The sequence below is a fragment of the Herpailurus yagouaroundi genome, unplaced genomic scaffold (assembly GCF_014898765.1).
Source record: "Herpailurus yagouaroundi ecotype Mexico unplaced genomic scaffold, PumYag 28, whole genome shotgun sequence".
Lineage (NCBI taxonomy): Eukaryota > Metazoa > Chordata > Mammalia > Carnivora > Felidae > Herpailurus > Herpailurus yagouaroundi.
The window spans coordinates 89,085,005-89,095,120 of record NW_024412376.1 but is presented as its reverse complement, the minus strand read 5'-3'; positions in this window follow the sequence as shown (position 1 = coordinate 89,095,120).

Sequence of the window (10,116 nt, the reverse complement as noted above, 5' to 3'; positions counted from 1 at the left end):
GGTAAAATACTAGACAAAGGAGTTAATTTTTTCTTTTCTTTTTTTTTTTTTTTTTTGTAACTTGATTTGGCAAAGAGTAAAAGTGGAGAGTCAAAGGAACACAACGATCACACTGAGGGAAGAATGTGGCACAGAGCTCTGACCCAGGGACACTGGCCCTGCTTCAGGTGAAAAAGGGGAAGCACCTCAATATTAAGCTTCATCAAAGGGGGAGGCAGAAGCTGGCTAAGGCTGTTTAAGTACTTGCTGTCTGCTTCAAATCTGGATTGATCTTCAAATTAAGGGTGTGAACTGGGCAGATTATTTGGGGAAGGTGGCTAAGAAAGCCACGGGTATTGGAGGTCACGCAAGAATCAGAAAAGTCCTGCTTTGGTGATCCCATTCTCTTATATAAATGCCTTCATGTTTCTTAGCATTGCATTCCACAGATCTTCCAAATTTGCTTCTCATTCCTACCTTTCACATGCTATAAACGCTTGATAGATACGAAGACTATGTCCTAAGCCCTTTTTGACTGTTTCCAAGACCTCTTTCCCTTATAAAAATTATTAATTGGTTTTGTTACGAATCTTGCAACAGGAAGTAACAGAGTACCCAGCTAGCTATGGCTTAAGCAGTAAAGACATTTGATTATTTCACACAACAGGAAAAGTGACAGTGGGCAGTTGCAATTTCTATGATAATGTGGCTATATCATCAAAGACCCTGGTTCTTCCTCCCTTTCTGTTCTACCGTCTTCTATCCTGGCAACAATTTGGCTGTCGCTGTTCCTCATTCAGCTGGTTCAAAGCAGGATAGGACGGTGGCTATAGAAGGCCTTTGTTTCATGAGGCTCAGTCTTTTCACCTGAGAAGAAAACCTGCTGTCCAGAAGCAATGAGCTACCTCTAACGTCCCTTTGGCTAGAACTGGGTCCATTTACATTAGCCAAAGCTGGGCCACATGCCTACGCCAGACTACTCTCTAGGAAAAGGAAAGGGGTTACCATTACCATGACTGACCCAGACCAGCATGTCTCCAATTTCACCACACCTTGAAATCACCCTGGGAGACTTAAATACTGATGCCTGAGTCTCCCCTCCAGAGATGCTGATGAATTGTTCTGGGGTATGGCCCAGTCATCAAATTTAAGTTTCCCAGGTGATTCTAATGCACAGCCAAGGTTGACAACTATTACCTAAAACAATAATCATGATCCCTTAAGAAAGAGCCTAACTTCACAAGTTCAAGGGGTCCTAGCTGCCAACTGAATGAAACTGAGGTAGATAGATGGCTGCTGGTGGCCTCAGATTCATACTTCTTTTCTTGTCTTGTCTTGTCTTGTCTTGTCTTTTCTCTTCTCTTTTCTTTTCTTTTTTTTTTTAGAGAGAGAGAGAGCAGGGGAGAGGGGCATAAGGGGAGAGAGAGAGAGAGAGAGAGAGAGAGAGAGAGAATCTCAAGCAACCTCCAGGCTCAGTGAGGAACCCATCGTGGGGCTCCATCTCACGAACCTGGGATCATGACTTGAGCTGAAATCAAGAGTTGGACGCCCAACTGACTGAGCCACCCAGGTGCCCCTCATAATTATTTTCAACCTAGCCAACCCAATGGAAAAAAGTTCTCTTTGCCAATATTTCCAGTAAAAGCCCCATGGACCTGTCTTTGGGTCTGTGACATCCTTGAGCCAATCATGACTGCCAAAGGGATACAAAATACTAACAGACCAATCTTGGGTAATGTGCCAGGAAAGGAAATATGCCAATGGAACCAAGTAGACAAGAGGAAAGAGATTGCTCCCTAAAGGAACATATAGCTGCTGTTATTAGAAAAGGCAGAGAGGAAAAAAAGGAAAAAAAAAACTAGAGATGTACTAGTCCTCAATATATATTTATTGAATGAATGAAAGAAAGAATATTTACTACTCTTTTCCACTCAGTGAGAAGAGGGAAAAATTTGCACATGTCGGTCATTCAATAGGAGTCCGTTCTTCACAGGGCCTCTTTTGATTCTCAGGACATGTATCTTTGAAATATAATATAGTTTCTCTTCATTTGTTACATAATTATTTCTAGTCTCAGGCAGTGAACTAACTTCCACTAACTGGATAATGAGGACAGTTGTAGATAGAAGGTAAGAACATTTAGTAGCAAATAAAATGGAGTATTTTGTCCAAGTTCAACCTTCTAATCATGACTGTTTTTAACTGTGCATCTACAATTGTTAAATATTTAGCATCAGAGAATAGCATACTGCCCGATAATCAATTTTTAGTAAGCGAAAGTATTCTCACTGAAAAGTATTTTCAACCAAACCAAAGTATGACTTTGTTACTGACATGTTTAAAAAAAAACCAAGCAGGTCTTGTTGTGGTTCATTATTCTGCCTTTGTAGTCCCACTGAGCACAGTGTAGCATGGAGTTACAGCCTCTGCAAGTGCTATAGGAATATCACAGGACACATGATGAATAGTCTGAAAGAAAAAAATGTTAGGAGACCGGAAGTGGTTCACTCAATCTATATCTTGACTCTGTGACTCTCCACTTAAGGATGAACTGTTAGCTTTAGGGTAATTGCCCTGCCTGCTGAGTTGTCTCGAGAGTTTCCCAACAGATATTAAAATAACTGTGTTGATAGCAGCACCTTACATGAGGGGGCAATGATATGCATCTTACAAATCTCCAGGAAGGGAGAATGGAGGAAAAAAATCTGGTCTCAAACACCACTTGTGACTTTCAACCCCAGCCAGACTGGGGAAAGAGAAATGTTGATGAGCTCGGTGTTTTTGTTTCTTTTTTGATTTATTTATGTGTCTGATTTTTTTTTTCCTTTTTTCAATTTTATTTTTTTTATTTACATCCCAATTAGTTAGCATACAGTGCAACAATGATTTCAAGAGTATATTCCTTAATGTCCCTTACCCATTTAGCCCATATGTGTCTGATTTTAGTATAATAGAATATATTCTTGCCGTTTGCATTGGTCAATTGACTCAGAGACAACAGCAAAGGAATCGAGGGTTTCAAGGTTTTGTTTCATTCCAAGTACCTTGAAAGGAAGGGTTCTGTAGGGTCAAAGTTTTAGTACTTTCTAGGGGTATTTGTGGAGGGCATGGAGCCATGATGGGTGGTAGGAGAAGAGGCAGTTGTGTGGGGACGATTGAATAACAATATGTAAAAGCATCGGGATTGAATTAGGTCTTCAGTCCCTGACATTCTAAAATTGAATCAGTTAATTCCAACCAAGTAAGTATTACACATAATCCTTTGATTTTATGTGTAGGTGAGAGAACCTCAGTTTTACCTATGGTTCTGCTTCCCTCTTTTACTTTTTATTGGTAATTTAAGAAAGATAAAAGCACACAAGAATATATCGTTTCACATTTCTTTATCCAGGATTAACAAATCCTCACATATTTTCTTCTTTCTTTCATCCCAATTTTTCTTTCTTTATCTTCATTATTCCTGTTTCATAAAACTGATTTACAATTCATTATAAGGAACTCAAACGGCATGAAAAAGTACACAAGTGAAAGTAAAAAAATCCAACCCCACACACCCAGAAACCTCCATTATTAACGTTAGTTGAACATTAGTTGCCATATATCCCTATGCATGTGGGTATGTAGAAATCCTTTTATAAAACTGGAATCATCCCAAAGATGCTGTTAGTAACATAAAAGCAGTTAATTTTACTTGAATGTAAAATAAGAAAGAAAAGCTGAAATGGAAGGGAATGAACCATTCAATGCACGCACACACAGTATACACACACACACACACACACACACACCTCAGGAGATCTTATTTTGTAAACTATGCTAAGTCTAAAAAATAATTTGCAAATAACTTTCTAAAAGTTGACATGGTCATGATTTTTTAAAAATCTTTTTTAGGAGTACCTGGGTGGCTCAGTTGTTTGAGTGTCTGACTTCAGCTCAGGTCATGATCTCACGGTTTGTGGGTTCAAGTCCCACATCAGGCTCTCTGCTGTCAGCACAGAGTCTGCTTCAGATTCTCTGTTCCCCTCTCTGTCTCTATCCCTCCCCTGTTCACATTCTCTCTCCCTGTCAAAAATAAATAAACATTAAAAAAATGATTTAAAAAAAATCCTTTTTAAATAGTAGGAACTGATCCTTGGTTACAAAAGATGGAACATGAGCGCCCCCACAGGACCTCTTTTTCCCTCTTCACATCCTGATTTTTATTATTTATTTTATTATTTTTACATTGCCTGGGTTTCTGATGTCAACATTCTGTGCTGTAGAACACATGCCTATTATTTTTGTTTTTAACACATGCCTATTCTTACCTATTCTGGATTTACATTTACTTAGTGCTATCTTATCACAACTTTCTTATCTCTATATTCTGTATTTTGAGTTAACTCTTAAAAGGCTAATTTCATTGTCAAGTAATCTTTTTCAGAAGGGCACGTATGGCTGTATTCTTAAGTTGAAGGTCTTGACTGCCTGTAATAATTATGTCATGTCTTCCTTTTCCTCAGAACTTGGCAAACATTGCTTCGTTGACTTGTAACATTGAATTTTGCTGTAAATTAGACGGAATCTAGCTGGATTTTCTGAAATTTGTGTGTTTTTTGGGGAGAGAGGTGGTCTGTAACCTGAGGCTCTATAACGTAACTGGGGTGTGGATCAGGCTTAAGATTTCTGTGTCGGGGCGCCTGGGTGGCTTGGTTGGTTAAGCATCTGACTTCGGCTCAGGTCATGATCTCACGGTCCGTGAGTTCGAGCCCCGCGTCGGATTCTGTGCTGACGGCTCAGAGCCTGGAGCCTGTTTCAGATTCTGTGTCTCGCTCTCTCTCTGCCCCTCCCCTGTTCATGCCCTGTCTCTCTCTGTCTCAAAAATAAATAAACGTTAAAAAAAACTTAAAAAAAAGATTTCTGTGTCAAACTTTCCCGAAATTCAGTCTGTATCCTGCAAATATCGTTTTTCCTTTATTTTAGAGAAATTTTCTTGTATTATATTACATTGAGGAGATCTTCTATTCTTTTTGTGGGTACCGCTTCAGAGACCTCAATCATCCTTATTCTGAAATTGGCTTCATTTTCCCAAGATATTAATTTTGTCTCATTTGTAACTGCCATGTTTCTTTTTATCTCACTTTGTTGTACAATCACATCCTTGAGCTCTTTTTAATTGTTAGTTTGATATTCTTATTAAGGTAGACAATATAAAGCACTTAGGAGGATTTTTTTTTTGGTGTGTTTTTGAATTTTGTATTTTGAAAAATTGTTTTTCTGGCTGAGTGCTTTTTTGTTTGTTTCTTGTGTGTGTGTGTGTGTGTGTGTGTGTGTGTGTGTGTTTTAATTTGGGAGAGAGCATGAGCAGGGGAGGGGGCAGAGAGAGAATCCTAAGCAGGATCCAGGTGCAATGTAGAGCCCAGCCCAAGGCGGGGCTGGATCCCACGGCCCTAGGATCATGGCCTAAGCTGAAATCAAGAGTCTGCCGCTCAACAGACTGAACCATCCCTCATTTTGTTTTTCTCTTTTGGGTGGTTTGTTCCTTTCCTTTTCCTTCATTTTGTTGATGTTTGGCTTTCTTCCATTTTAATGTCTGTATGTTGCAGAGTTACTGTGCTGTTTCCTTTTGTATTGTTCATGCTTCAGTGATGCTCTCCACTCTATTTGCTCTGATAATATATGAGGGATTTCTTACCTGTTTTGTTTTGTTTTTTCCACATCCCACCTACAGGTTGAGGTTCTCTATGTTCTCACCCTTTTCTTCTGTAACCTAAAGGGATGGTGGGAAATGGGAGACATGTGCGGGCTGGATTAGATGACCTGAGGTCCTAAGATTTTCTTACATATCCTGTACAGAAGAGTTCACTCCAACTAATCAGGACTCAGTACCATTCGCACTGGGGAGTACTCCTGGGCTTTGATTTGTTTTCTGTTTCACCCTTTCCTCCTTTTCAGGCCCTTTTCTACTCTTCCTGGGTCAGAAGAGGAATCAGATAATAAAACCAACTCGGTTTCCTTTCTTCCATATTTGGAAGTTTTTGTGGGAATTCTCAGATGTTTGTGAACCTACCATCATGGTCCCTGGAAAGCTGACGGCTGGATTCTGAGCCAAACTATGTCTTTTCTCATCGCCTCATTCCAAAATCAGCTGTTTCTTATTGCAATAGATTATGCCTCTTTCCTTATTTGGTGGCTTGATGAGTTTTTCTTTCTGTTGACTGTTTCCATTTGTCTTAAAGCACGAAGGCAAGCTTGAGTCGAATGGATAAAGGCGTGAACTCCTGAGCTACAGTGCCTGGCTTCAAGTGCCTGCCACTTGCTTGCTCTGAGACTTGGGGTCAGATGTTTGCTTCAGTGGTGTTGGCTTCCCAATGTGTCAAGTGCCTTTCTAAAAGGGTTGTTATTCACTTTAATCAGTTAATGCATGTAAAGCTTGTAGAAGAGTCTCTGGCATGTGCTGAACACATAATGAATGTCAGGTAATCTGTTTATTTCTTTATGGCTAACTGTGTTGAGTACTCAGCAGTGGAAAATTCTTTTCAATCTCCATCTTCGACCAGCAGTTTTTGATCCTATACTTTAGGTCATCATTTCCTAATCTTTTTAAGTCTCTGACACACCTATAGCCTGACCGAATCGCTCAGTGGGGTGACTCGGAGATCCTATCAACTGGCCTACAGTTTTTAGGTACCAACTCAAATCATATGCCCATTTTTTATTTTGTCTTGTCCTTTTCTCAAAAATTTTGTCAAGTGTTAAGAGTGAAGAAATCTCTGTCTTTTAGGAGTTTATGAAGCACTTAACAGTAACTGGGTTATAGTGGGAACCAATCCATGTTTAATGAATAAAGGTATCTAAGAATTACCTCACACTGGGCTGTTTTATGCTCCTCTAAGTGTCATTCGAGGCTCCTTGCTATTTTTTTGTGTATTGTGCATGCTGAAAGAACCAGTTTAACTAGTCATCTAGACATCGTCTTTTATTGTGGCGTAAGTTAACACGATATATTTTAAAATAGTTATTTTGGCTCTATATTTCAAAATACCTGCCCTCTGCCAATGATTCCTAAATAGTAGACCCTGCCAGTGTGCCACAACCCGTTTCCACAGAGGCGGTGATATGGATGCCTCCTAGCGGCAGGGCCAGGTCCAGAAAGCTAAAACGGCCTGCTCTCTGGCCGCCTTTTCTTCGCCCTGCAACAATTCCCATTTTTTGTGTTCGCCATGGTATCGAGTAAGTTGGAGAGGGTGAATCTATGCAGTCAGAGGGGGTAAATTATGGTGAAAAGTAGGAAACGCTAGATGGACCCATGCACCGTCAGCCCAGAAGACAAATGATGGGTTTTAAAAGGCCCACCAAACCCCAGAAATTGTGTGCAGAGTTGGTGAGTGTGTATTTGAGGCTAGGCTCTGTAACTTTTACAAAAGCCTCAAAAACAATGTTTTCTAAAGTGTAATTTGAGATTCAGAATCACCTGACAAGAGTATTATTAGAAGTGTAGATTCCCTGGACCCCTCTTACTGAATATTAATTCCTTTAAAATAACTAATGTAAAATTCTTTCCTTGTGTACAAAATATTTGAAATTGTTTTCTGGACACATGTCAGTTATTTTTAAGGTGAGCTTAAGGGAAGTGCTTGTGGAAAAATTGAAAAAACGTCATGGTTTGCGTTTGACAGTAAGCTCTGACTGCAATGATAATGTAGAGTTGACCAGAAGTTAATAAGGTCTCATGCTTCTCTAAGTGCATATGTAGAATGAGCAATATAAATTTCCTTTCATTCTTCACAAATTATATCAGGCAGAGTCATATGTTCCCTCTCAGAAACCTTGAATGGAAGTTACAGAAAAACTAATTTCAGATCATATAAAGAATAACTTTCTCTCAACTCTGCTTAATGATGGAATGGGTCATTTTGGAGAAGGGTTTGCATCTCATGAGAGGGGTTGAACATAAGGGGCCGACTCACTTCCAGGAAGACTGTAGAGGGAATCCAAGCATCAGGAGTATCAGGATTCTGCCGTTACAATAATTTAACTTGCCCTTCCACCCCAATTTTAAAAAGTTTTTATTTGACAAAAGTCACACAGACTTATTGCAGAACATTTAAAAAATATAGATCAGCAGGCAGAAAAAAGGATGAAACAACTTTAACTCTATGCCATTCATAGATTATTGCCTCTAACATTCTATTTGAGTCTTCCAATCTTTCTTATAGACATATAAATATATAGATTTTTTTTCACAAAATTTGTGAAATTTGCCTAATAGTTTATAAATTGCCTTTTCACCTAATATTAATAAAAATATTCAATGTTAGTAAATCTTACTTAGAATATAATTTCAATGTCCACCTCTTATTTCATCTTATGGGTAGTCATATGAGAGGAGCCTAATTATTCTCTGATAGTAAATGTTTAACTTTTTTCATATTCTTTGTTATTACAGACAATACCACATAGTTGAAGCTTTGTATATATGTTTTTTCTTAATTTAAATCCAAGTTAGGTAACATATAGTGTAATAATGATTTCAGGAATAGAATTTAGTGATTCATCATCACTTACATATGACACCCAGTGCTCATCCCAACAAGTGCCCTCCTTACTCCCATCACCCAGTTAGCTCATCCCCCCACCCAACACCCCTCCAGTAACCTTCAGTTTATCTCTGTATTTAAGAGTCTCTTATGGTTTGTCTTCCTCTGTGTTTTTATCTTGTTTTTGCTTCCCTTCCCCATGTTTATCTGTTTTGTATCTTAAATTCCACATATGAGTGAAATCATATGATATTTCTCTTTTTCCGACTGACTTATTTCGCTTAGCATGATAAACTCTAGTTTCATCCACGTTGTTGTAAATGGCAAGATTTCATTCTTTTTGATCACCTGTTGCTTTGCTGAATTCATGAATCAGTTCTGGCTGTTTTTTTGGTGGAGTCTTTTGGGTTTTCCACATAGAGTATCATGTCTATAAAGAGTGAAAGTTTGACTTCCTCCTTGCCGATTTGGATGCCTTTTATTTCTTTTTGTTTGATTGCTGAGGCTAGGACTTCCAACACTGTGTTGAATAACAGTGGTGAGAGTGGACATCCCTGTTGTGTTCCTGACCTTGGGGGGAAAGCTGTCAGTTTTTCCCCATTGAGGATGATATTAGCTGTGGGTCTTTCATATATGGCCTTTATGATCTTGAGGTATGTTCCTTCTGTCCCTACTTTCTTGAGGGTTTTTATCAAGAAAGGATGCCGTATTTTGTCAAATGCTTTCTCTGCGTCTCTTGAAAGGATCATGTGGTTCTTATCCTTTCTTTTATTAATGTGATGTATCACATTGATTGTTTTATGGATATTGAACCAGCCCTGCATCCCAGGAACAAATCCCACTTGATTGTGGTGAATAATTCTGTTAATGTATTGTTGGATCCAGTTTGCTAGTATCTTGTTGAGAATTTTTTCATCCATGTTCATCAGGGAAATTGGTCTGTAGTTCTCCTTTTTGGTGGGGTCTTTGTCTGGTTTTGGAATCAGGATAATGCTGGCCTCATAGAATGAGTTTGGAAGTTTTCTTTCCATTTCCATTTTTTGGAAGAGCTTCAAAAGAATAGCTGTTAACTCTTCTTCAAATGTTTGGTAGAGGGGCGCCTGGGTGGCGCAGTCGGTTAAGCGTCCGACTTCAGCCAGGTCACGATCTCGCGGTCCGGGAGTTCGAGCCCCGTGTCAGGCTCTGGGCTGATGGCTCGGAGCCTGGAGCCTGTTTCCGATTCTGTGTCTCCCTCTCTCTCTGCCCCTCCCCCGTTCATGCTCTGTCTCTCTCTGTCCCATAAATAAATAAAAACGTTGAAAAAAAAAATTTAAAAGAAATGTTTGGTAGAATTTCCCTGGAAAGTCATCTGGCCCTGGACTCCAGTTTGTTGGGAGGTTTTTTTTATATATATAATTTATTGCCAAGTTGGCTAACATACAGTGTAAACAGTATACTCTTGGTTTTGGAGGTAGATTCCCATGATTCATTGCTTACATACAACATCCAGTGCTCATCCCAACAAGTGCCCTCCTCAAAGCCCACCACCCATTTTTCTCTCTCCCCTGCACCTACCCTCTTCAACCCTCAGTTTGTTCTCTGTAGTTAAGAGTCTCTTATGGTTTGCCTCCCTCCCTCT